We start from the raw sequence: 26,241 nt of genomic DNA, 5'->3' as shown, positions 1-26,241 counted from the left end.
TGTAAGAGTAAATAAGCTCTAAGAAGGAAACTACCTCCAACAAACAAAAAAACACATTCTAAAGTTACAATCCTTTCTTAGGAAAGCAATTTGGCATCATATATACAGGTTCGTATATCTTGAGCCAGTCTCCCCAACTTTGAAAATCAATCCTAAAAGAAAACCTAAATACAAAAAAGTTTTATGTAGAAAGATGTTTGTAGCAGTGTGGTTTGCAGATCCTGAAATTATAAGCTGCATAACTGTCTCACAATAGTTAAGTGATATAACACATCTATAAAGTATCGTGTAACTATTAAAAATATTAAAAATCACAATTTTTATTTTATTACAATAAATCTGTATAATCTATGAATGAGAGAAAGAAGATTTTTATTAGTAAAAAAGGAGTAGAGTTAAGAAATCTTCTCAGAAGTAAAAGCATCAGAGCTTTACCAAAGCCCCTTCTTTGCTTACTTCTACATTTTCATCTGTGGTCCAAATAGATAAGGTAATAAGTTAAAGAAACTCTGGATAAATGCGAGAGGTCTCTTAGCTATATGGATCCACATACTTTTGTGGTGAATCATGCCCTAGTGCAGGGGTCAACAAACTTTTTCTGTAAAGACCCGGACAGTATACACTGTAGGCTTTACAGGCCATATGGTCTCTCAACTTCTCAACTATGCATCTGTAGCACAAAAGCAGCCATAGACAATAAGAAAATGAATGAGCACGAATGTGTCCTAATAAAGCTTTATTTATGAACAGTGAAGTCTGAATTCCATATTTTTCATGTGTCACAAAATATTATTTTTCTTTTGATTTTTTTCCCCAACCATTAAAAATTCTAAAAGTCAATTCTAGAGAGCAGTTCAAACAAAAACAGGTGGTGGGCCAGATGTGGCCTGTAGGTCAAAGTTTGCTGACCTCTGCTCTAGTGCATTTACTCTCGACTGTTCCACAAAAAATCAAATGCAGATAATTCACTCTCAAACTCGAGCAGACCCAAAGTTAAGCATCAGGGCTTTGCTTTCAACCTTTTCATTTATACTCTCACCATGTACATTTTTTATTTTAATAATGAACGGGAATTTCAGATTACGTTTAAATGGAGGTTATTATTTTCTTTCAATGAACAGGGTGGGTTATGGGGAAAAGACTTTAAAAACAAGACAAAACAAAACTCACAAAGCAAGACTCAAGCTCAGCTTTTCAGTTTAAGGTGTTATCATTTATTTCAATTATGAGAACGCAAATGGAGGAGAAAGTGGGCAAAACAATGAGATACAAAGAAAATAAACACTTTCGATTCTTCTGCAATGACCTTCATATTAACCATAATGAAACTGCAGGGGTAGGGGTCACACATATGCCACTAAGGACTCTTAAAATTTCTGCGCTGGTGTCACCTGATGGCAAGGGAAAAGAATCTGGACATAATTTAACAACTCTCCCCTGCATGGTTAGACCTAAGGGAGAAAGGGAACAATCTCTTCTTTCAACAAGCAATGGAGTATCTAGCTATCAGTTATATAATACTGAACTAATAACTACTTCCCTTGAAGAAAATGTATCCCAGAATTATATAGTACACACTATACTGCTTGGGGGTGTAAAGTCTGTCTTCATTGTTTTTTTTTTTTTTTTGGTCTGCATTATTATTATTATTTTTTTTAAAGAAGATCCTTGCAATCTAAGTTTGTTTTTTTTTTTAAAGCTTCTTTATTTATTTATTTATTTTTAGCTGTGTTGGGTCTTCATTTCTGTGCAAGGGCTTTCTCTAGCTGCGGAGAGCGGGGGCCACTCTTCATCGCGGTGCGCAGGCCTCTCACTGTCGCGGCCTCTCTTGTTGTGGAGCACAAGCTCCAGACGCGCAGGCTCAGTAGTTGTGGCTCACGGGCCTAGTTGCTCCGCGGCATGTGGGATCTTCCCAGACAAGGGCTCGAACCCGTGTCCCCTGCATTGGTAGACAGATTCTCAACCACTGAGCCACCAGGGAAGCCCTGGTCTGCATTATTGAGCCATGAAGTTTTCCAATATTATTTCCTTAAACAATTAGAATTTGCTAACATAGAAAATACATAATAGAAACTTTTCTATGGACAAGACCATGTGTAATCTTGAGGTAAATTTAAATTAAAAAGTTAATAGTTTTTGAGGTTATGTTTCCTAGCAAAAGAAGGGTGTCTTATTAAGTTCTAAAATTTAACAGTATTAGCTAATTTTTCTGTAGACAACATTTTTACTAATTATGTGAGAAAAACAGATAAAGTACTTCAAATAACAACTTGGTTAGGTTTTGTGGGTTTTCATATTAACTAATGCATAAGCCAAAAGGTTTACAAATAGTTGGTGTAATGAACCAAGAATATGCATTATTTTCTCAGGTAACATCTGATCCAATTCCTTACCATATGCCTACCATAAAAAATAGGTTGGGGGGCAAAAACCATTTAAAGTTACAATAAATGGTATTAAAGCACCAGCATATAACACCAATTACATGTTCATAGTATTATAATTAGTTCTATTTTAAAGCCATAGTAGTAATTAAACTCTGGAGTTAAAGGGGCTAGGAACTGTGTCTTAGCCACCAAAATGCTCAATATATACTGAATGAAAAAAAATCATTCTATATTTTATGAAATGTAAATTCAGATCATGAAATCATCTAACATCTGGATAGTGACTGTTTATAAATGCCTTCATATATATTATTACACAATGCTCATTTTAATAGAGACGTAAACAAGACTTTTCCTCAGACTTTTTGTACAACTGAAAACATTTACCGAACATAAAATGAGTGCAACTTCCCATTGGCACTACTTCTCCAAACTGGTCCTCTAACACCTGGAGGCTGTTGCTACCTCATGCATCCATTACAAAAACAACAAAATTACATGAAAACTGGGACTTCCCTGGTGGTCCACTGGGTAAGACTCCGTGCTCGCAATGCAGAGGGCCCGGGTTCAATCCCTGGTCCGGGAACTAGATCCCTCAAGCGTGCCACAACTGAAGAGTCTGCATGCTGCAACTAAGAAGCCTGCATGCCCCAACTAAAAGATCCCACGTGCAGCAACAAAGACCTGGCGCACCCTAATAAATAAATTTTTAAAAAATTACATGAAAACTTAATTGATTCACATAAGTCAATACACACAAAGAGTAACTTAAGTTGCTTACAAAATATTCTTAGTCATACTCCTTGGACTGTTTTTAGTGAACATAATCATTGAACATTAGTGGTATCCATTGAAAACAGGTACTAAAGTCCTTAAGAATACCTTAGTCTCTTCAGCATAGTAAATCACGCAAATTTTCCAACAAAATTCATTTGTTTAGCAATGTCTTTTCTTATCCATATGACAAAGGTAAACGTAAATCCAGGTTTAAGTATTTCTGGTAGACCATTAGCCTTCACAGACTTAATATTAAAAATCTCTAGGAACCACCATCAACACCTAGTAATCTGTTACTTATCTGGGGGTACAAATTGAATCACACACTTTCCTAGTGGTGTTGGACAAGTCACTCAGGTGGTAGCTAAGCCAGGAGCCATAAATATTTTTTTGATATTTGCTACTCATTTGTCCATGTACTTCACGGGGGAATTACATACTTGTTTTACCAGCATTAAGAACAGTACTGTATAACTGACTTGACTATATTAAGGAAAAGTCAGACTTTACATTTTGAATAAAACTTGGCAAAAAAAATGTGTTATCAATATACAGACTCCCAGAAACTAGAAATCTTCAGAGACCCTAGCTCAAATCTTCTAACTAAGATTAGAAATTAAGATTGTTTCAGCACCGGCATTAAGACATTAAATAAATGCTTACCAAATATTTATGTGCAAGAATACTTTAGCTCTTTGAGGATCAATCTCAGATATCATATTTCTCAAGGAGACTAAATAGGGTAAATATATACTTATGTAATGCAAATATAAGGCAAGGTATTTTTTTTCCCTTAGAATTCTCTCAAAGGCGAATCACGATATATTTGAGTCCTTACAAAGTCTCTTATATTACAAGGCATTCTCTCAATTGGTTTGGTTTAAGAAATAAAATACTGCTTATGGAAATTCTTTTTTTTCCTTTGAAAAACAAAATACTGTTTAGAGAAGATCTACACACTAAAACAACCTCAATCAACGCTAGTTTTTCATGCTTTTACATATCACCTGAGAGAAGTAGGTCAAAAAACTTAGATGGAAATGAAGATAATTATTAGATAACGCAAAGTGGCTCTAATGAGTCCAAGATACATGTGAAATGTCCAAGATATATTATGAAGTGAGTCCCCCAAAAGCAGTATTTCTAAATTAATGTTCTTATATGTAATCTAATATGCCATCACCCTAAAAGTGGAACAAGCAGACATCATATGCCTCATGACATAATGTAATACAAAACAGTACCACCAATGAAGAATTACTGCCTAAAAAAAACCCCCAGTAAACATCAATCTAATAATAAAACTGCTAGATCTAAATACTGATTTATCAGAAATATGAGACAGAGAGAGAGCAAAGTCAATAGATAACACAAGGAAGCAATCGCCCAATCTAGAATACGGAAAAAATAAAAAATTCACCTCATTTCACTATCAATGAAATTTTAAAAGAGGAGGAGAGGGAGGATTATTATATACACTAAAAGACTTAAAAGTCAAATATATTGTATACACTTCGCTTGAATCCTGATTCTAACAAACCAACTATAAAAAAACTTTTGAGAAAATCAGGGAAATCTAGATATAGAATGGGTATTAGATGATATTAAGGAATTTTGTTAGCTGTGATAATAGCAAGAAGATTGCATTTTTTAATAAGTTCTCATCAGTAAGAGAATTTATGCTTAAACTGGCTACTGTCTGGGATTTGCTCTGAAATACTTCAAAAAAGTAAAATATGGGTATAAAGATTTCACACAATGTTGAATATGGATGATAGGTCTCCAAGGGTGTATTGTACTATTCTACTTGTGCTTGAAAATTTCCATAATAAGTTTAACAAAATAACAATATGACAAGCAGCCATGTGAAGCAGGTGGTATTTAAGCTGGGCCCTGAAGGATAGGTACAATTTGGACACCCCCCCACCACACACACACACACACACACACACACACACACTTTTAAACAAAACATTTATAAACTGCAGCTTGTAAAGGGGGTTACTCTCCAGAAAGTTAACTGACTTAGGGTCCAAGCTGTTGTTTAAACCTAACATCACTTATTATTTCAACCATATTTTTGACAAGTAGTATATGAAATTTAAAAAAAAAAAAACTGATTTCCAAATGAGCATAAACCTCTTTGGACTAATTTCTATCAGACACCATCCCCCAAAGAGAACAAGAAAATGTACTGAGCACTTCATTTTATGCCAGAGATGACACTAGGCACATTATATTTAATTCTGATTACAATCCAGCAAAGTAGGTATTGTATTCCTACTTTACAAATAAGGAAATTGTGGTCAATTTACCTACCCTAATAGACAAAGCTACTAAAATGGCAGAGGATTCAACACCATCAAGACCTCAAAAGCTCCGTGCTCTTTTCCATACCAACCAAGCATAAACCATCACTCTGTTCTCCAACCTTCCTTTTGCTAAACTATTGCAGTCCCCTGGACAGCTCTTTGCCATTTATCTCTTCATGTGCAAATCCTACAAATCCCTTAAAGTTTGGCTCACATGCCACTTTCTCCATTAAAACCTCCCCCAAGTCATCTTTTTCTCAATTCTCATGGCATTTAATTTGTATTTTTTTTTTTTAATTTGTATTTTTAAATGTACAAATATCATCTTATCCATTAGACTTTAAAACTTCTCTCAATCAGAATTATGATTAAAAAAACATGATAATATTATCAACTATACACCTGTTAAAAAGCATGAAATGGATGTATTTATGCATACATGGAAAAAATTCTAGGATACTAAGTGAAAACAGTGTTTCTATCATTCCACTTTTGTAAAAACAGGAAACAATCAGAAAGAGTGACACAACCATTAACAGTGGTCACATCAGGAGAAGGGTATGCATGATTTTTATTTTACATCTTATAGTTCTATACTCTCTGAATATTTCCCATTTGTTACTTATATTTTTAAAATATTTAAAATATATACATGTTAAAAATCACTAAAGTTAACTTGGAAATCAACAGTCTTATATGGTAGAACTCAAACATACATACTATCTATACATGAGAGGTATCATGACTTATAAACAAACATAAAAGAAAAACATCTTTTCAATAAATTAAGCATCACTTAAAAATATTTCTCTGGGGCTTCCCTGGTGGCGCAGTGGTTGAGAATCCACCTGCCAATGCAGGGGACACGGGTTCGAACCCTGGTCTGGGAAGATCCCACAGGCCGCGGAGCGGCTGGGCCCGTGAGCCATAATTACTGCGCGTCTGGAGCCTGTGCTCCGCAACAAGAGAGGCCGCGATAGTAAGAGGCCCGCGCACCGCAATGAAGAGTGGCCCCCGCTTGCCACAACTAGAGAAAGCCCTCACACAGAAACGAAGACCCAACACAGCCATAAATAAATAAATAAAAATTAAAAAAATAAAAAAGATATCTTATAAAAAAATATATATATTCTCTGGAATTCCCTGACGGTCCAGTCGTTAGGACTCAGTGCTTTCACTGCCATGGGCCCAGGTTCAATCCCGCCCCTTATCTGTAAACTTCTAAGGGTTTTTAAGATGATATAAAGGAATTTATACATATACCCAATACCTACTACAGTAACTATCTCTAGCCACACCTTCATGAGACTTTGAGTTTAAAAAAAATCAAAATCCAATTTGTAGATCTAAATGTTCTATCATCACCTGATTTAAAGGAATTACACTTGTGGTCAGCACTTAGTTTTTTAAATCTAAGTTAGTTCTACCCTACTCTTTGATACATTCCTGCAAAGTGTTAAAAAAAAATGGAGCCAACCAAATCATACATTTAAACACAATATATTTGACAGTATGCTATAATAAACATGATTTACATATTTCTAGCTTTCAAAGTATTTCATAGTATTGTTCTTTGCTTTGTAAGTATTCTTTGACAAAAAATTAGGAAAGAAGAGGTGAACTGGTTTAGAAACAATTTACCATTACTCCCTACCACTCAAGACTATCACTGATCCGAATTCAGAAAATCCCAATGGAAGCCAAAACACTCCAGTTCTAGGCTATATTTCATTCCTAACAGCAATGTGAATACATAAGATTAATCACTACAGGAAGCTAACTCCAAGTCTGGTGCCCTGAAGGTTTAATTATCCGGGGTAAAATACACCACATTAAAATCTGGGATGGATCAAAGATGTGCCTTTCTCAGTACACATAGCGAGGATCTGTAAATTGATCCTCAGGAAGCTAAATGTGCTAACATTTTGGAAACACTTCATGTACTCCTCAGGGATATTAGCATCTCAATTTTAAGGTCACTGGTTCACAAATCCTCACAGTGCATTAGAATCTAGACAGAAGGTTTGAAAACTACTAACACTCAGATCCCACTTATCTAAGACTTATTTGAATTAGTCTGGGCAGGGAGAAAGGCACAGATTTTTATTAGTATTTTTAAGCTCTCCAGGCAATGCTTCCCTGCGCAGATAGGATTGAAAGCCTTACATACACCATACCACCTACAGCTAAGGGATATATTCACAAGCACCCTAATGGTTTTCCAACTAAAAAATTTTGTGCCATTCATCATGGTGTAACAGAAACAGAAACCAGAACCAAAAGATCTAGAATATGGTACCACGTTTGCCTCTAACTAGCTGAATGAACTCAGACCACTTGAACTCTCTGGTTCTGTTTCCCCATTTACAAATGAGAATAACAACGCTTCCTCATAAGGTTATTGTGAAGACTAAATTAGATAATATGTGAAATTGCAATGTAAGTCCTTTCTAGAATACTGACTCACCATAATGAGTGAACATATTTTTTTCTGCTTAAGACTCAATATATAATCCTTTGACACAGTAATTTCTCTTCTGGTAATTTAACTTACATAAACAACAGCAAAAACATAAAAGAATGAAGTGAATAATGGTATTTGCTGCAGCACTGCTTGCAGTGGTTCAAAAACAGAAAATGAACAACCTAAACTCGACAAAAATGGGTTAGCAAAATAAAAAACCATACACTAAGTATTAAAAGTTATTAAAGTTATATGTACTAATACAATAAAATATCCATGATATTAAATAAAAACACCAAGTTGCCTATGGTGTGTAACCTGATCCCAGTTTTGTTTAACAAAAGAGGAGCAATGTATATGTTTGTGTGGAGTATGAAAAAAATAAACACCTAACTTTGGTAGGAGAGGGGTACTGTTGGCTTTATCTTTTTATATTTCTGTGTTGTAAGGCTCGTTGATGTTAGCAAAATAAAGTTTTTTTTAAAAAAGTCCTATATTAATACAGTTTAAACACATTATAGTTTAGAAGCTTCATCACAGTCAATAGAGTACAAGCAATCTTGTGCTATTTTCAGTTCACTTTAGTACTAGGCTGAATGCCCACCAACCGAAGACTTGTCTCCAATGGCTACCTAGTAATTTTCAATTGTTACACAGTATCAATAGAATCAGTATGGCACCAAGGAAAAATAACTTAAGAAATGTTAATTAGGTTGTAACAGAGAACTAAAGGAAATCATTTGAGTTCATGGTCTGAGACAACTGGAAAAAACAAAAACCACTTTAAGCAGCAGACTTCAGTGCAGTTTTTAAAATATTTTTTCTTCAGACAAAAATTTTCCAAAGTGTGTTCCTTAATCACCAACGCAGTGTTCTTTAAAATAAGAGGTTCCTCGTCCAATACATTTAAGATATGCTGCTCCCCAGCACCCACTTGTTCTTTTGCAAGCTGAGTACATGGTCATTCTGGAATTCATTCTCTGTGATAATAACATAGTAAAGGCTCTGAGAAGTCCCACAATTAAAACTGTTTAACTGGGAATTTCCTGGCAGTCCAGTGGTTATGACTCCGCGCTTACACTGCTGAGGGCCTGAGTTCCATCCCTGGTTGAGGAACTAAGATCCTACAAGCAGCATAGTGCGACATGCATGCATAAATAAATAAATCTGCTTAACTTTAACCCAGTATTATTGTAACTTTCTATAAGCATGTTAACACAAAGCTTACTATTTTGAGAAGCAGCTATTTCTAGTCATTTCCAAGAAAAAAATGAACGAGTGAGTTATCTATTTCAACTTTCTTGAACTTTTGTCTAGGAAAAGTCATAACCTATGACGGTTAAAAGTTTTTAAAATGTTTAGTTTATTATGCCTATCATGAACAGTCTAAGAAAAATATTAGCGGTACAAATCTTTGAATTAAACAAATATGAGGAAATCCTTTAGGTGATGAATATGAATTGTGATTTTTTAAAAAGTTCCTCAAATATTCAAGAAGAAGCCTTGAATTGGTGATCTGTTTCCCAATGACTTTAAAGTGATATGACCAAACCAATTTCCTAAAGATATAAAAGTTAAAAAAAAAAAAATTCTAAGTTGTTGCTTAGAAAACAACAAAAAACCAAACATCTAGACTGCAGTGTCTGAAAAGAGAAACCAAATCTATGTCAGTTTCAAGGAGTACTAAGTTATATGCCATAAAGTGTCTGTGGTAGAAATATACTTGAGTATAATCTAAATGAAATTTACTCTATATTCATTTAAATAAAAATTTTTGGAAGAAGGCACACCAAGTAACTCATAGGAAATGTACACAATAAAACAAAAACTAATCTTAGGAAAGTAAGCAAATACTAAATAACAAAAACAGTAAGTAAACTTTAACTTCTGAAAGACACAAAGTTGGGGGTGGTGACAGAACATTACATAAAATTTTCATTATCCAATTCCTTGGAGACAACCTTATTTCTAACACTAAGCTTTAAAAGAAATCTCTTATATGGGGTATTATAGAGAACAGAGAGTTGTAATAGAAAATATGCTCAACAACTCTCTTCGCAGATGCAAGGTTTCAGAATCTCATTTTTTTAGAGTCAATCCCTGAAGGAAAGTCATGTGTCTAACTCCTCTAACACAAGGCAGGGAAAGCGATTCACAGTAATTATGTTTAGGTTCCTGGAAAATATAGTCTAAATCTTCCCAAGATATAATCTTGGATCTCCAAAGTCTTCTTCAGAATTGTTCAAATTAAAAAAGGCCCTGGACTTCCTTGGTGGCGCACTGGTTAAGAATCTGCCTGCCAACGCAGGGGACACGGGTTTGATCCCTGGTCCGGAAAGATCCCACATTAGGGCGAAGCAACTAAGCCCGTGTGCCACAACTACTGAGCCCACGTGCCACAACTACTGAAGTCCTCGCGCCTAGAGCCCGTGCTCAACAAGAGAAGCCACGACAATGAGAAGCCCACGCACTGCAATGAAGAGTAGCCCCCGCTCGCCGCAACTAGAGAAAGTCGGCACACAGCAATGAAGACCCAACGCAGCCAAATAAATAAATACATTAAAAAAAAAAAAAGGCCCTTTAATCTAGTGTGCTGCTACCTGTATCTCCAATCAAATCTTTTCAATTCTCCTCCTTACCCCCACTTTAAGCTCTGCCATTCTCCCCTATCTGGGTCACTACACATACTAATCCCTCTGGCTAAATGCCACTTCACCCATCTCTTGACTAAATTAACTTTTCTAAGTCTTTTTATAGTCAACTTTACCTCTTCCGGAGAGCTTTTCCTGACCCCCTGCAGTGTCTACCTGAGTCCAGAGCACTTTTGCAACACCACCTCCAGTGGCACTTAGTGTACTGCACTGTGTAAACATGAGTTTAATCATCTTCCTCTCCACTGTAAACATAAGCTTATAGTTACAGTAAAACTATAAGAACAGGGATCACTGTACCACCAACATCTAAGGACAATCTGGCACATGATAGGCCTGCAAATCTCAAAAAATGAATGCAAGTTTCTGGTAGTCTAGCTTGATGAAATGATACAACTAAGAATATCCAGAGTAACAAATGGACTGAAAGTCAAGTAATACTCCATGAGTATCTTCTCAACCAGACTTACCATAAAAATTAGCAACAATTTGTCTTTGGCAAGACCTTGAATACTCCTATTTTTGCCAGTGTAGGAACCAAATAATTTAGAGATTAAATGAAGGCACCTTTGGATGAAAAGCAATCAATTATATTTCAACTGCAAGGTGGTCCAAGAAAACACCTGTAGGCAAAACCTGGAGCTATCATCTTCTCTAAACTTCAAATCTTAATTCTGTTTATGTTAAATTGGTTTCAAATGACTCAGGTTTTGCCACAGAAAGTATAACGTTTTGCATTAAATCATGCTAAAAGTGCTAATACTACATAGATGTTAAATAAATGACCTGGTCACCAAGATGGAAGACACAAGTAGCTCCTTTCTGTATACAATTCTTTGTTGGTATGTAACAAAGTCATACCATAGTCCATATTTTTCTCTACCAACAATTTGCCTCATTTGACTGCTTAGGAAAGACCTGTACTTAGAGTCAGTCTGCCTCTGCCATTTGTTTACTTTTTAAAGTCAGAATGAATAAAACCATCTTGTACATTAGTGAAGACTATCTCCTGCTGATCTCTTTCAGAAACAGTGCCTAAAATCAGAGATTACCACCTTGAGATCTAGAACTTGCTACTCTTGACATAAAATGTCCAGTAAAACTGAACCCACAAAGATTTCTCTAAAACTAATCTCTCTACACACTTTTTTTCTGGGGGACTAAAGGGAAAAAAAAAAGTTAACCTCCCTCCCCATACTATTTTTTATGTACTCTGGTGGTCAGCTACAGGTTTTATTTTCCTAGGCAGGTATCAAATAGGTGGTTTTGTAATGTCACTTTATAGTCAATTTCACCAAATCCCTTCCAGGAAGCAGATTTTTGGAGATTTTTATGGTTCAAATATACATATCGCCGTAGGTAGGTGAAAATGTCTGCCTTCTTTTTCTGTCCCATTTGCAGTCAAAGTATTCTGACACCCTAACTACCCCTTCTCCCTTCAGACTTCTTCCCCCTTTTTGTATTTGGTAGCTACAGTGAAATTCTGGAATATATAAATAAGGTGTACACAATCTAGATGTTTTCTAGTACTCTAAAATCTTTTCTCGCTCCACAATAGTAAGAGAACAAGAAGTGAAAATCTGTGATATGTAAACTGAAAATGGATGGGAGTACAGAAGCTATATTTGCAGAGGTGGTATATACTAAAGAAACTATCTTTTTGCCAACATGCTTGAATAACCATCCCTTTTAACTATTTTTTTGAATTTTTGAATTTTATTTATTTTTTTATAGAGCTGGTTCTTATCCCTTTTTAATTCTTTAATGCACTTTAGAAAAATGAGTCAGGCAAGGGCCAAATATAACTTTTCATTTTAAGAAAAATCAATGAGGGACTTCCCTGGTGGCGCAGTGGTTAAGAATCCGCCTGCCAATGCAGGGGACACGGGTTCGATCCCTGGTCTGGGAAGATCCCACATGCTGTGGAGCAACTAAGGCCCTGCGCCACAATTACTGAGCCTGCGCTCTAAAGCCCGTGTGCCACAACTACGTGCCTAGAGCCCGTGCTCCGCAACAAGAGAAGCCACTGCAATGAGAAGCATGCGCATCACAACGAAGAGTAGCCCCCGCTCGCTGCAACTAGAGAAAGCCTGAGCGCAGCAACGAAGACCCAAGGCAGCCAAAAACAAATAAGTAAGATAAAATAAATTTAAAAAGTCAATGAAACAAAACCTTCTGCAATTTCAATAAGAATTAAAATGACCCTCTGTGGGAATTCCCTGGCGGTCCAGTGGTTAGGACTGAGCGCTTTCACTGCCGTGGGCCAGGATTCAATCCCTGGTAGGGGAACTAACACCCCGCAAGCCTCGTGGCATGGCCAAAAAAAAAAAAAAAGACCCTTTGGAAGCTGACACTTGTGTTCAATTAGGCAAGCTTTAATTTCTCATTTATAAATAAATTGGATCTTTTGAGTTACTGAAAGGAAAAGTCACTAGGGAAAAAATATTAAGCTTATGTCTCTAAGCATACTGCTACATGAAAATCTGAGAAGAAAAAGCATATGCCATGCACCTACCTATGTAATAATTCTATACAATGTTTCACTGGAAAAGCATGAAAATAATATTTCTCTGTAAATTCACTTTTCCACTGCAAAAGCAACTTTTAAAAAAATGTCTTCTATCTATATTGCTAAATATGAAAATCACTATTTAAACGTTAGCTTCTAAATGACAGGGTTTCAAGAAACCTTTTTCCCACCACATCAGAATTCAGGAGTGAGAGACATTAGGAGTTAGGCTGATGGTAATCCAAATAGCTCCTTTATTACTGAAAAGCTACACTGGAAAGCATAATCTAAACCTAGACCAACAGGGCTTCCTAACACCACACCCCATAATTATCCTAACCCAGTCACAGGTAGCACCGGACAACCATGGTCCTCCTCCAAAAAGGGACAGAGTCTATCCCTGGTGGCCTCCAGAAAAAGCAAAGTGCTTTCTGCAAGGGGGGCAGGCTCTGAAAGAGAAAGAGGAAAGGGGCTGAGCCGTACTTGATCAGTTCCTTCTTACAAACTCATCAAAGGGAAGAGTGAGAAGGTGGGACAATAGGAGCAAGTCAGACTATTTTTATGCTTTCTTAAGAACAGCGAAAAATCTATCTAATATGTCACAAACCAATTTACACTATTATAAGTACAATTATTATCTTAATCACACCTGTCAGTAAAAATGGCCTTAAACTGTGAATGCAAGCTAGACAAAGCCATATGAGGTACAAACATTCAGATGTTTAAAATATGTATCCACAAGTCTTAAAAACATGAGAAAATACAGAATATTTTCCTATCTTAGAAACCCAATGAATTCAAAGGTTGTTAAATTAGAAACTACAAAGAACTTGAGTCCAGGAGACAGAACCAACCTCCACTTAAATTATGAAGATCCTATCAGTATCTATAAAAAGGGGACCATCTGGTCACCGAGAAGATTGGTTTTGGATGTCACACCTGGCCCAAATCTCTGATAATTACTTCTGTTAAATAGGATAAGTACCTGCACGAGAAAATAAATTATCTTTCAACACCAGAAACGTTTATAGACAAGTATGGAAGGTTTAAGAGAAACAAAATCCTCATATTTGTATCTGTGTTCAAACAGCATTATTTGGTTTATATACCTGTAATGCCTAAGAAAAATTGGCCTATTTAAAGTGACCACCTTGTAAGAACAACTTTAATACGGCAGTAATTAACTTACTTTTAAAAAAGCTGAAATCTTACTAATATCAAAACATCAAAGAACTTTACTCAAATTGAGAAAACCATGTGTTAAACAATTTAAATTGTTTGAAGATGTTTAAGCTTGTTAATCGCAAATCTAACTCGAAGATAAAAGACCTGTGCAAATAACAAAAATGAACTTTACAAAAAACTGAACTTTAGAAGTGAGAGAGTGGCATGGACATATATACACTACCAAATGTGAAATAGCTAGTGGGAAGCAGCCGCATAGCACAGGGAGATCAGCTCGGTGCTTTGTGACCCCCTAGAGGGGTGGGATAGGGAGGGTGGGAGGGAGACGCAAGAGGGAGGAGATACGGGGATATATGTATATACATATAGCTGATTCACTTTGTTACACAGCAGAAAGTAACACAACCTTGTAAAGCAATTATACTCCAATAAAGATGTTAAAAAAAAAAAGCTTAAGAACCAGGATTCTGAAATATAACTTTAATTTTTTAAAAAATACGGCTTACTTCATACAAAAACCGCCCCCAAGGACACCGAAAGACAATTCTAAAATAACTCAATTTCACCAAAAACTGGACTTCTAAAGACATTCTTGAAATAAGGGAAATGCTAGCAACTATTTAGGACTGTGCAGATACAGCAAATCATTTCTTAAAAGCAGGATATTAAAAAACTAAGAATAGAAACGTAGCCAATTAAAACTATTTATCTTTGTGTTTTTAACCGGATTCCTAGCCAGAAATCCTTAAATCATCCTCCAATGCTCCAGGTCACATGGTGAAGAGTCACCTATTAAACACGAATCCAAGCAGTAAACAAGCTTTTAAAATCCTTAGGTAACACCCTTTATTAAAATTTTCTTGGTATACAATACCTTTACAAGTATTACATTTCTCTCAAGCATTTAAAAGCCTTTTTCTAATAAAGCTTTCCTCAAAAACCTTCACCCCAAAAAATCTGTCACCAGTTTTCTTAAGTTAAAATCTCACAAAGTACCAAAGTCCAGATTTTAACATGATTGTCTTATTACACCTAATACGTCCGCAAGTCGCATCCTACCCAAATGTTTAAATATGTGTTACAATGTACAGCTAAGAAAAATCGGTTTTCCCTAGCTATGTTCTCAGAAGTAACATTAACTTTTACACGCGTGTTTGGGCATACAACTTTTAACAATTTATCTTCCCCAAATTTGGCCCAGTTCAGATACAAAACGACTGCTAAAATGTTTGAAGCCCCTAATCTCTTCTTTGGTTTTAATTTACACATTTCCCAAAGTATCGAAATCTGTTCCGATAACAAAAACACAACATTCCTAACACACCGAACCCAAGTCGCCTTTTCTTTCAAACCCACACCTGTCTACCGGAAGCTTTTCCTGCACACACTCGGGCCCTCGAGAATTCCCACACTTGTTTTCATAAGCCCACGCCTTCCTCTTCGCCCACTCCCAACTCGCACGCTTCTCGGGATCCACCCGGCCTCTCCCCCCATTCCCAGCCCAAGGGCTGGGCGAGCGGGCGGACAGCTCGGTCTCTAACCCCGAGCGCGCCGAAACCAAGGAAGAGCCGGGTGGGCCACCCAGCGCCGCGAGGCTGAGGCGTGGGAAGGAAAGGAAGCGCGAAAGCCGAGAGCACCCCCCGCCGGGCCCACACCCCCTTCCGGCACCCCTCCCCCTGCATTGTGCAAGCGGGCCCAAGGCCGCAGCCGTTCCGGGCAGCCCGCAGGCCCCGTCCGCCCTCCCTCCGGCAGGCGGCCCCCGCCGAGGCCGCCACACAAAGCCCGGGGAGCCAGCCCCGCGGCGCCAGAGCACGGGGAGAGGGTGCAAGCGCGACTGACTTACGGGGCTGCTGCGGCCGCGCTGCCTCAGCCGGGGACACCGACCGTTGGGCACACGGCGGCGTCGCTCTTGGCCGTCCTCCCCTCCTCCGCCTTCGGTGGCGGCAATATCTTCTTTCTCCACCTACCTCCCTCCCCCCCACCCCACCTCCTCCTTCTCCTCCCCCTCCTCCTCCGAACCACCGAAGTACCGAGGGTGAGACACAGAGACTCACAACAACATGGCTGCCACCGCCGCCTCCCCTCCCCTCCCCCCCGGCCACCGGGCGCGCGCAAGGCACTCCGGGAGATAAGGGAGGGGGAGCGCTCACCGACGTGCCGCTCCTCTCAGTGGCTTCCGACGCTTCTCCCGCGCTCCGGGCGCCGGCCGGCGGGAGCTCTGCGCGTGCGCACGCTCTCTGCGCTCGCGCGTTTCGGCCTTCCCTCCCGCGCGTGCGCACCCGCCCTCACCTTGCGGGCTAGCTGCTGGTTCTGGGCTCGGCTGGGGCGCCAGGCGAGAGCGCGCGCCGGGCTCGGGAGCGCGCGTCGGGCTTCGGCGGCGCAGGCGTGGTGTTTCCGAAGTCGGCTTACGTCTCTGTCTTCCCGCGTGGGGCCTAGTCTTCCGAACTCGCTTACCCTCGGCTTCCTGCCCCGTAGCTCATTGTTCTCCCCCAGCTGCCTGTGCGGGTGTCAGCGCCCCCGACCGTGGGGTACTCCTCGCACTTCGCTTTCGTGGTGCTGGCACCCACAAGGGCCGGACAGTAGTCCAGGCCTTTAGGTTTCACCCTTACCCTCTCCCCGAAGCAAGACGGTGGAGACTCAACTTGGGTGGAAGAGTGAACCCTTTAAGTGGACTGTCATTCTCCTAGTCGTTGCTGAATGGGCAGGTGGAGCCGGCACAGCAGATTGTCGCCCCCCCTCCCCCCCTCCCCCCCTTGCTTGGCCCGGTAAACACAAAGGAAACTCAGGTTGTTCGCTCGCGGCTCCTTCCCAGGTCTGGATTTCTGTAGCAGGCTCTTAATAGCCTTCCTGTGTTCAGTCTCACTACCTCCAGTGAGTTCTGGTCACTGCCATCTAACATGAAAATCTGATTCCTGGCACTCATCTTCGCCTTCAGCTTCTTGGTTTCTGTTACCCACACTGCATTTCCCAAGTGTGTTCTGTTCAATGCTAATAGATGTCCCTGTAAAAAATGTCCTATAATCAAGTAAGCATGGGAGACACTGGGATGTAAATATTTTGCCTGCTTTCTCCTTTCCCGCCATTGAGCTGATAACAGCAAAAGAGTCTTTATGTACAGTTGCTTAGTCTGGGTAAAAAGAGGCCCTCCCTGAGAATTCAGAACTGGGACTAAGAGACCCTAATCTCTCCCTAAGAGGTCTCTTAAACCTGGGATCTCTGGGCTGATTGGTCCCACCGTGTGGATAGGAAACCCATGGAGATGAGTGGAGCTGAGAGAGGAGAGTTCTGACATTTCTCTTCCCCTTCGTTCCTGGACCTCGTTGGCGGCCTCTTGGGTTCTGAAACAAATGCCTCGATTCAGATAATAAAATCTGCTTTTTTGCTTCAGCTAGATAAAGAGAGTTTCTGTCACAACCAAGAGTTCTAACTAAAAGCCATTTGTATACCATAGTTATTATTTATTTAGTGCTTATAGTATGCAAGCACTATAGCTTTTTCCTTGTCCCATTTAATATACTCATAAGCAGGGCGCTTCACTAGCATGTGACCTGTGCAGTCCCACAAAGCCTCAAGCTTTAGAAAGAAGCGTTCCGCAATTGGTTTAATGCTTTGTTGTTGCCATCTAGAAAGTCTTAGTTTTTGGAAAAGAGAGGGCCCTCGTTTTCATTTTGTACTGGGCTCCACAAATTATATAGCCCGTCCTGTCTATGAGGTATTATCGCTGTTTAACAAAAGGCTTCTTTACTCCCAGACTGCTTAGCACCCTTAAAATCAAAATATGCTTTGCAAATATCCAAGTGAGGGACATGGTATGCAACATTTCCCAGACAAATTTGACTGCATAAGACTTTTTTCCATGGTAAATCTCTTAGAGGTTTTGTGCTCTGCAGAACACAGAACAAAGCCCAGCCCGTTAGTGGTTTGACTGCCTATCTACAGCTCCTGGTTCCCTGTGCATGGTGAGCAGTTTCTTGCCTCTGTGCCTTCACGTATGCTTTGCAATCTGGCCTTGCTCATTAAGCACCTTCTGATTATAATTGGCTTCTCTTGTAGATTTACCTGCAAGGAAAGAACACGCACCTCAGCTACTATAAATATCAGGTATGCTTGATATTTAAGGTGGACATTGTAAATGTCGTTGACATTGACGCCTGACAGCCACTTTAATCACCTGGGAGCTCATTAGAAGTGCAGAATCTCGGCCCCACTCCAGACGTAATGAATCAAAATCTGCATTTTAACAAGATTCCCAGGCAGTTTCTCTACACAATAAAGTTTAAGAAGCATTGGTGATCCAATCACAATAATTCAATCTCACTTAATAGGAACTGTTTCTGGAATGGGTGGGTTACCCATTTTGAGCGAGTGAGACATGAAGATGCCAGCCCAGAGCATCTGGGAGGGGGGAGCGGGATCCAGTCTCTCTCTCCTTCTGGATGTGAAAAAGACAGCAAGAAAGCATGTTGCCTCAGTTCCTGCTGTCAGGCATCTTATGACTACAAGGGAACCTAGACTGTGGCCAAGTAGCCTACCCAGAGTATTCATTCTCCCCTTCTTGAGTAACAAACAGGTCCAGTGGATATTCCCATGGGACAGAGGAGGCATAGGATGGAATGAGTGCCCTAGACCTTCTAGCAACACGCATTGCATCTTAGGAATGTGTCTATATGGCCTGTTGAGACAAGTGGTTCTCAACCAGAGTTTCATATCAGGATCACCTGGGCAACGTTTTAAAGATATCAATTTCCAGGCCCCATCCCAGAGATTTTTATTTAATGGGTGTGGGCGGAAGTCTAGACACATGTTTTTAAAAAGCTCCTCAGTGGTTATACTGTGTAGCCATTGAGAACTACCAGCTTAGACAGATCACATCTTACAGCATAATGCCATTTCAGTATTCCCTATGCAAATGCCCCCTTTCCACTGGGACTGCTCAGGAAACTTCTTGTAAACTCCTTTTATAACTTTGTCATTTTTATGAAAATAATTTAAACCTTTTATAAAAGCTTCAAGAAATAAAAGCTCATATCATCCCAATTTTAATATCACAGAAATATTACAAATATCCACAGTTGGTGAACACCATTATTAAATAGATAAATACAGATAGAAGGATGGATAGAGAGCTACACAGATAGAGTGTAACAGGAATAGGCTCAATTCGCACAGGCTGTTTTTAAAGTACAGCGTTGAATTTAGTCTTACTTGAGTTTAGCAAAAGAAGTAAATGAAGGAAATACTCAGATGCATGTTTCTTCACTGCAAGAGAAATTGACTTGTAAAGGGTTTCTCAAAGGTTAAACACAATTATAAAAATCACTAATAAGACAGAGTAACTTTTTCAAACTACATGCTTCAATATTGGTCAGTACTGAGTTCCCTGCTATGAAAGATAGATCTGCACACTTTCACTTCCTTCTACCTCCTTCCTGTACTTCCTAATTTTTTGCTCATATTATTTTTCACTTTGTCAGGGTTTATAACATTTACATTCTATTTTAATCCATCATTTCCATATTGATTTGTCTTAATTTCAGTATTTAAATGTATTTTTATTTATTTTTTTAATTGAAATATAGTTAATTTACAGTATTGTGTTATTTCTGGTGTACAGCAGATTCAGTTATATATATATATATATATATATATATATATATATATATATATATATATATATATATACATTCTTTTCAGATTCTTTTCCATTATAGTATATTTAAAGATACTGAATTGAATATAGTTCCCTGTGCTATACAGTAGGATCTTGTTGTTTATCTATTTTATATATAGTAGCACATATCTGCTAATCCCAAACTCCTAATTTATCCCTCCCCCCCCATCTTTGTTTCCCCTTTGGTAACCGTTAAGTTTGTTTTCTATGTCTGTGAGTCTATTTCTGTTTTGTAAATAAGTTCATTTGTATCTTTTTCTAGATTCCACATATAAGTGATATCATATGATATTTGTCTTTCTCTGTCTGACTTACTTCACTTAGTATGATAATCTCTAGGTCTATCCATGTTGCTGCAAATGGCATTATTTTATTCTTTTTTATGTTGAATAATATTCCATTATATATATGTACCACATCTTCTTTATCCATTCCTCTGTTGATGGACATTTAGGTTGCTTCCATGTCCTGACTATTGTAAATAGAGCTGCTATGAACATTGCAGTGCATGTATCTTTTCAAATTAGAGTTTTCTCCAGATATATGCCCAGGAGTGGGATTGCTGGATCATATGGTAACTCTATTTTTAGTTTTTTGAGGAACCTCCATACTCTTCTCCATAGTGGCTGCCCCAGTTTACATTCCCAGCAACGGTGTAGGTGGGTTCCCTTTTCTCCACACCCTCTCCAGTTAAATGTATTTATTGTTCATTGCTTCTTCCTTTCTGTCTTCATTTTTTTTTTTTTAACATCTTTATTGAAGTATAATTGCCTTACAATGGTGTGTTAGCTTCTGCTTTATAACAAAGTGAATCAGTTATACATATACAATATGTTCCCATTTCTCTTCCCTCTTGCATCTCCCTCCCTCCCACCCTCCCCATCCCATCCCTCTAGGTGGTCACAAAGCACCGAGCTGATCTCCCTGTGCTATGAGGCTGCTTCCCACTAGTTATCTATTTTACATTTGGTAGTGTATATATGTCCATGACACTCTCTTACCCTGTCACATCTCACCCCACCCCCTCCCCATATCCTCAAGTCCATTCTCTAGTAGGTCTGTGTCTTTATTCCCGTCTTGCCACTAGGTTCTTCATGGCCTTTTTTTTTTTTTTTTTTTTTTTTCCCTTAGATTCCGTATATATGTGTTAGCATACTGTATTTGTTTTTCTCTTTCTGACTTACTTCACTCTGTATGACAGACTCTAACTCCATCCACCTCATTACAAACACCTCCATTTCATTTCTTTTTATGGCTGAGTAATATTCCATTGTATATATGTGCCACATCTTCTTTATCCATTCATCTGTCGATGGACATTTAGATTGCTTCCATGTCCTGGCTATTGTAAATAGAGCTGCAATGAACATTTTGGTACATGACTCTTTTTGACCTATGGTTTTCTCAGGGCTGTCTTCATTTTGATTCGGTTATATGCATTTCGTCATGTATCAGCCTCTACTTGGGCTGCAAACCACCCCCAACAGTCGTTTCCTAGATCCCAATTCTGTGGGTTAGTCAGCTGGGCTGCATTCAACTGGGAGTTTCAGCTGGTCTCTCCTGGGTTCACCTATGCAACTGCAGTCAGCTGGTGGCTTGGTAGGGAGCCTTGGCTCCAGTCAGGTGGTCAGCCAAGGCCCTTTGCAGCCCCTCCAGCAAGCTTGCTCAGACCTGTTCACGTGGTGGCAGAGAGGGAGACTGGAAGATGCAATGTCCCCTGAGGCGTAGGTTCGGACCTCATACAGTGTCCCATCCATTACAAGTCACTGGCCAAAGCAAATCATAAGGCCAGCATGGATTTGACAGAGGAAGACACAGACTTTATCATTTGATGACAGAAGTTTCAAAGTATTTGTGTCTATTTGCAATCTTTCATGATAGCTTCATATTCCCTAAGTTATTTCATGCTTGAAAATGCCTTTCTGTTTTAATTAAACTCAAGCAACAACTATTCTTGGGTCTTGCTGTTTTTCCCCTCAGGACTTTGTGAACATTGCTTTTAGGGGAAAGTCTTACGGAAAACCCGAGGCTGATTTGATTTTAACCTACTTTAAGAATTTTTTCTCTACTTTTGAACTTCAGTGTCTTAACCACAATATGTCTCACTGTCAGTCTCTAACAGATTTGCCTGGTATTAAAATATAACCTTGATATTTGGAAATTAAGTGGTTTTCTTTTATCATTTCAGGGAACTTTTTCTGTTTGTACATTTATATATTCATTTCTTGTTACAAATCCAAAATAAGTTATAATTCATGATTTCTGTACTAGCTCTGAATATTTTTTCTCTGACCTTTGATAGATTCTCTACTTCAGGGACAATGATTATTCTTATTGGAAACATTTTGTGCAACTACTATTGTAAAGCTAATGTAAAGATACTATTAAAAAGAATTTTTTTTGGCTGCGCTGCACAGCTTGTGGGATCTTAGTTCCCTGACCAGGGATCGAACCTGCACCCCCTGCAGCAGAACCTGGGAATCTTAACTACCGGACTGCCAGAGAAGTTCCTGGAACTAATTTTTTTGAAGTCATGTTATTAAAGTATATTATAGTGTAAACATTTGCAGAAAATGTGGCTGTTTCTTTTCTTTCTTTCTTTTTAAATTCCTTTTCCATGCCTTCATTGTGAATTTTTTCTGCATCTTATTTTTTGTTTAAATGAGTCTCTTTTTAGACAACTTTGCTGGCTTTTATTTTTAAAACAGATTTACAGGCCATGCAGTTTGCCTGTTTAACGTGTACAATTCAGTGTGTTTTAGCGTATCCACAGATAGGTACAACCATCAGCACAGTCAATTTTAGAATATTTTCATCACTTTAAAAAGAAAACATACCTTAGGCTATCACTCTACTGTCCCTGATACCTCCTAGTGCTAAGCAACAACTAACTCACTTTTTTTCTGTGTAGATAATTTGCCTATTCTGGACATTTTATATAAGTGGAATCATATTAGATGTGGGTTTTTGGTGACTGTCTTCTTTCACTTAGCATAATGTTTCAAGGTTCATCTATGGGGTAGCATGTATCAATACTTCATTCCTTTTTATGGCCAAATAATATTCCATTGCACAGATATGCCACATTTTGTTTATCCATTCAGTTGATAGACACTTGGGTTGTTTCTACCTTGTGGCTTTTATGAATACACTGCTGTGAACATTTGTGTACAAGTTTTTGTGAGGAGTGCTTTTGTTCTTCGATTATGGTGTCTCTCATAGTGGGTTTGCTGTCTTTTGTGTGATGTATTCCTTCTCCTCCCACCCCACCCCCTCCCCCCTTGTAGTACGTTTGCCTAATGGAAAGGCCCCTTTTATTTTCTTGCTACTCAAGGTCACCCTGGGCAGACCTGGCATGCTTTCTTTTTGCTTTGAGCAACTGCCAGTGAAATTTCTGATAGCGTTCTCACTCATCTGGGACCAGTGTGTCTTCCCTTCAAAGCGTTAGTTTGAGTACTGGGTATAGTTTGAAGCCACTTTTCTGTAGCCTCAGAGCACCATGGTGGGAGAGGGAAAGAGCTCAGTCAGCACTAAGCTGATTTCTTGCTGGATGACCTAGATTCTGGTCACTCAGTAGAGGTTCTCTTAAACGTTCTTTGCCAAGGTCCATGACACCCGGTCAAAGGTCTGTTCCACTCCCCTGGGCTTCAGCTTGTTGTGTCAACTAAGAGTGCCCTGCAGGTGGCAAACTATGGTGACATCCACTTTGCTTCCTGGTTTGCCCTATCGTAGCAGCTTGGTCTGTTAGCATCCTATCTCACTGCTAAAGTGAAGCAAGAGTCCTGACCAGCCCGTGCATAGCTGCCATAAGCCTCCTTCCCCTTCCAGGACAGAGCCCAATTATTTAAGAAATTGTATATTTGTAGAGGCTTGGTTTTATAACAATTTTCCATTTTCAAAATTATGAGAAATTTTTCTTAGATGTTCTTAGTCTGGTGAGTTTCCGTAACATGGAATAATCCCTTGCTCTCAAAGTGAAACATCCAGTCTCAAGTATAGCATTTCTCCAAAGCTTTTATTTCCAATCTCAAAGTGGTTTCTACAGTTTCCTTCTGTGATTTTGGTGGTATTCTAAGGAACGCACGGCTTGAATTCCACTCCCTTGCCCTAAAGCCTGTACAAAATAAAGAACCCCGCTGTTAGCTAAACCTTGACTATCATTGCTCTTCCATGACAGGCAATTAAACAATAGGATCTGGATTGTGGTATGTTTTGGGTTTGGGGAACAGGTGTTCTAGCTTGGGTAAGCTGTGGTGGCTGTGGTTTTATTTGCTTGTGTTCTCTAAATGTTTGTGCATAAAGCCAGGGCTGCTGTGATCTTATATAATCCATTGCCCCTGAAGGAGAGGCCAAATGAATATTAGAGGGAGAGCCAGAGGGGTTTCCCTGAATATAAACATGCCTGGATAGGGTGGGTTTTCCCAGCTTTTTGTGGTTTCTCAGAGGGAAAATCCTGGCCACTTGGGCATAGTGGAGAGTAACAGCTTCCTTGGCTTGAAATAAGGAAGGTAGGTCCTAGAAACCGGGAGATCTATGACTTTGTCCAATGTCTCTGACCAAAGCAAGGGCAAAACTGGAACAAGAGACTTTATACTATCTCAGACACACCGCACTTCCATAATTCTCAGAGTCTGACTTGCATACCATTGGGGTGCTTTCTGAGGCTGTGAGGTGAGTCAAGGAGTCAAACTATGCTCATAAATTAAAAAATAAATCACCATCAGTCCATAATGTCTAGGAAAATCTACTAGTATCTTCTGCTTTATAGACTGCCAGGGATGGAGATTTGGAAAGTAGATTGTATTTTCTCATTTTGTCATTAAACTAGAGATGCATTCCCATGAGAAAAAAATATATACAAAAAATATTATTGGAAACTTCCTAGTAGTGCAGCAGGCTCACTGTGAAATTGTGATTTATAATAAGAAATGTATATTTGGTCGTAGGGCCCATTCCTGGCACAGAGCTCCTAAAACCCTTGTAATCTTCTATGTGAAAAGAGAAACAAAGGTGTCTTTTGCTATTCATAACAAGTCTCTTTCAACCACACCTGAGTTTACATTAAGAAGGTGACTTTTGGGCTTCCTTGGTGGCGCAGTGGTTGAGAATCTGCCTGCCAATGCAGGGGACACGGGTTAGGCCCTGGTCTGGGAAGATCCCACATGCCGCGGAGCAACTGGGCCCGTGAGCCACAACTACTGAGCCTGCGCGTCTCGAGCCTGTGCTCCACAACAAGAGAGGCCGCGATAGTGAGAGGCCTGCGCACCGCGATGAAGAGTGGCCCCCTCTCGCCGCAACTAGAGAAAGCCCTCGCGCAGAAACGAAGACCCAACACAGCTAAAAATAAATAAATAAATAAATAAATTTATTAAAAAAAAAAAAAAAAAGGGTGACTTTTGGAAAACCTCTAAAGATGGGGACCGGTTGCCAGGGGAACCAATTGGGTAATTAAAAGATTGGAACTTTCAGCCCCACCCCTTGACCTCCAGCAGAGCAAGGAGGGGCTGGAGATTGAGTTCCATCACCAAGTCCAATGATTTAAACAATCATGTCTACAAATGAAACCTCCAAAAACCCTAAACAACTGGAGTTTGGAGAGCTTCCGGGTTGGTGAACATGTGGGAGTGATGGGAGGATGGCACACGTGGAGAGGGCATGGAAACTCTACACCCCTTTCCTCGTGCCTTGTCCTATGCATCTCTGCCATCTGGCTGTTCTGAGTGGTATTCCTTTATAATAAACTGGTAATCTAGTAAGTAAACTATTTTCCTGACTTCTGTGAGCCTCTCTAGCAAATTATCAAAACCAAGGAGGTCATTGTGGGAACCTGGGAACCTCTGATTTATAGCCAGTAGGTCAGAAGCACAGGGCACAACCCGGACTTGTGATTGGCATCTGCAGTGGGGGAGGGTGGGCAGGTCTTCCGGGACGGGTGTCTGCTCCAGCCCTGGGTAGATAGCGTCAGAATTGAATTGAATTACAGGACACCCAGTTAATGTCTACAGAGAACTGGAGAATTGCTTGGTATGGGAACCCGCCCTCCCCCACCCACGACATATTTGGTGACAAGAAGTGAAGTATGGAGAGTAGCAGAGGGAGAAAAGAGTTTTTCTATTAGTTGGTACATGGAGGAATCAAAGAGTTTTTCCTATTCCCTCGCCCTCTGTGTTCATGGTCCCCTGTATGCTACACGTGTCCAAGGGGCTTTAAGATATCCCTCCCATCGCTGACGCCCACAGAGTGGGCTGATCCCAGAGAGAAAACAGCGTGGCAGGGAAAACAGAA

At 39.4% G+C, this 26,241-nt stretch overlaps 1 protein-coding gene across 4 annotated transcripts in view; it reads right to left on the bottom strand.

The window, feature by feature from the left end:
- PUM2 (pumilio RNA binding family member 2) overlaps window positions 1-16,284 on the bottom strand; it is a 91,118-nt gene extending 74,834 nt beyond the window's left edge. For all 4 annotated transcript variants that reach the window (XM_082427447.1, XM_082427448.1, XM_082427453.1 and 1 more), the window contains exon 1: window positions 16,129-16,284. The gene's annotated coding sequence lies outside the window, so the exon portion shown is untranslated. The remainder of the gene's footprint in view (window positions 1-16,128) is intronic.
- Window positions 16,285-26,241: the final 9,957 nt, after the last annotated feature.

This window comes from Balaenoptera physalus, assembly GCF_965194825.1.
Source record: "Balaenoptera physalus genome assembly, chromosome: 15".
In the NCBI taxonomy this organism is placed as follows: domain Eukaryota; kingdom Metazoa; phylum Chordata; class Mammalia; order Artiodactyla; family Balaenopteridae; genus Balaenoptera; species Balaenoptera physalus.
The sequence above is the reverse complement of the archived record's forward strand: the minus strand, read 5'-3'. Positions and strand labels throughout refer to the sequence as shown.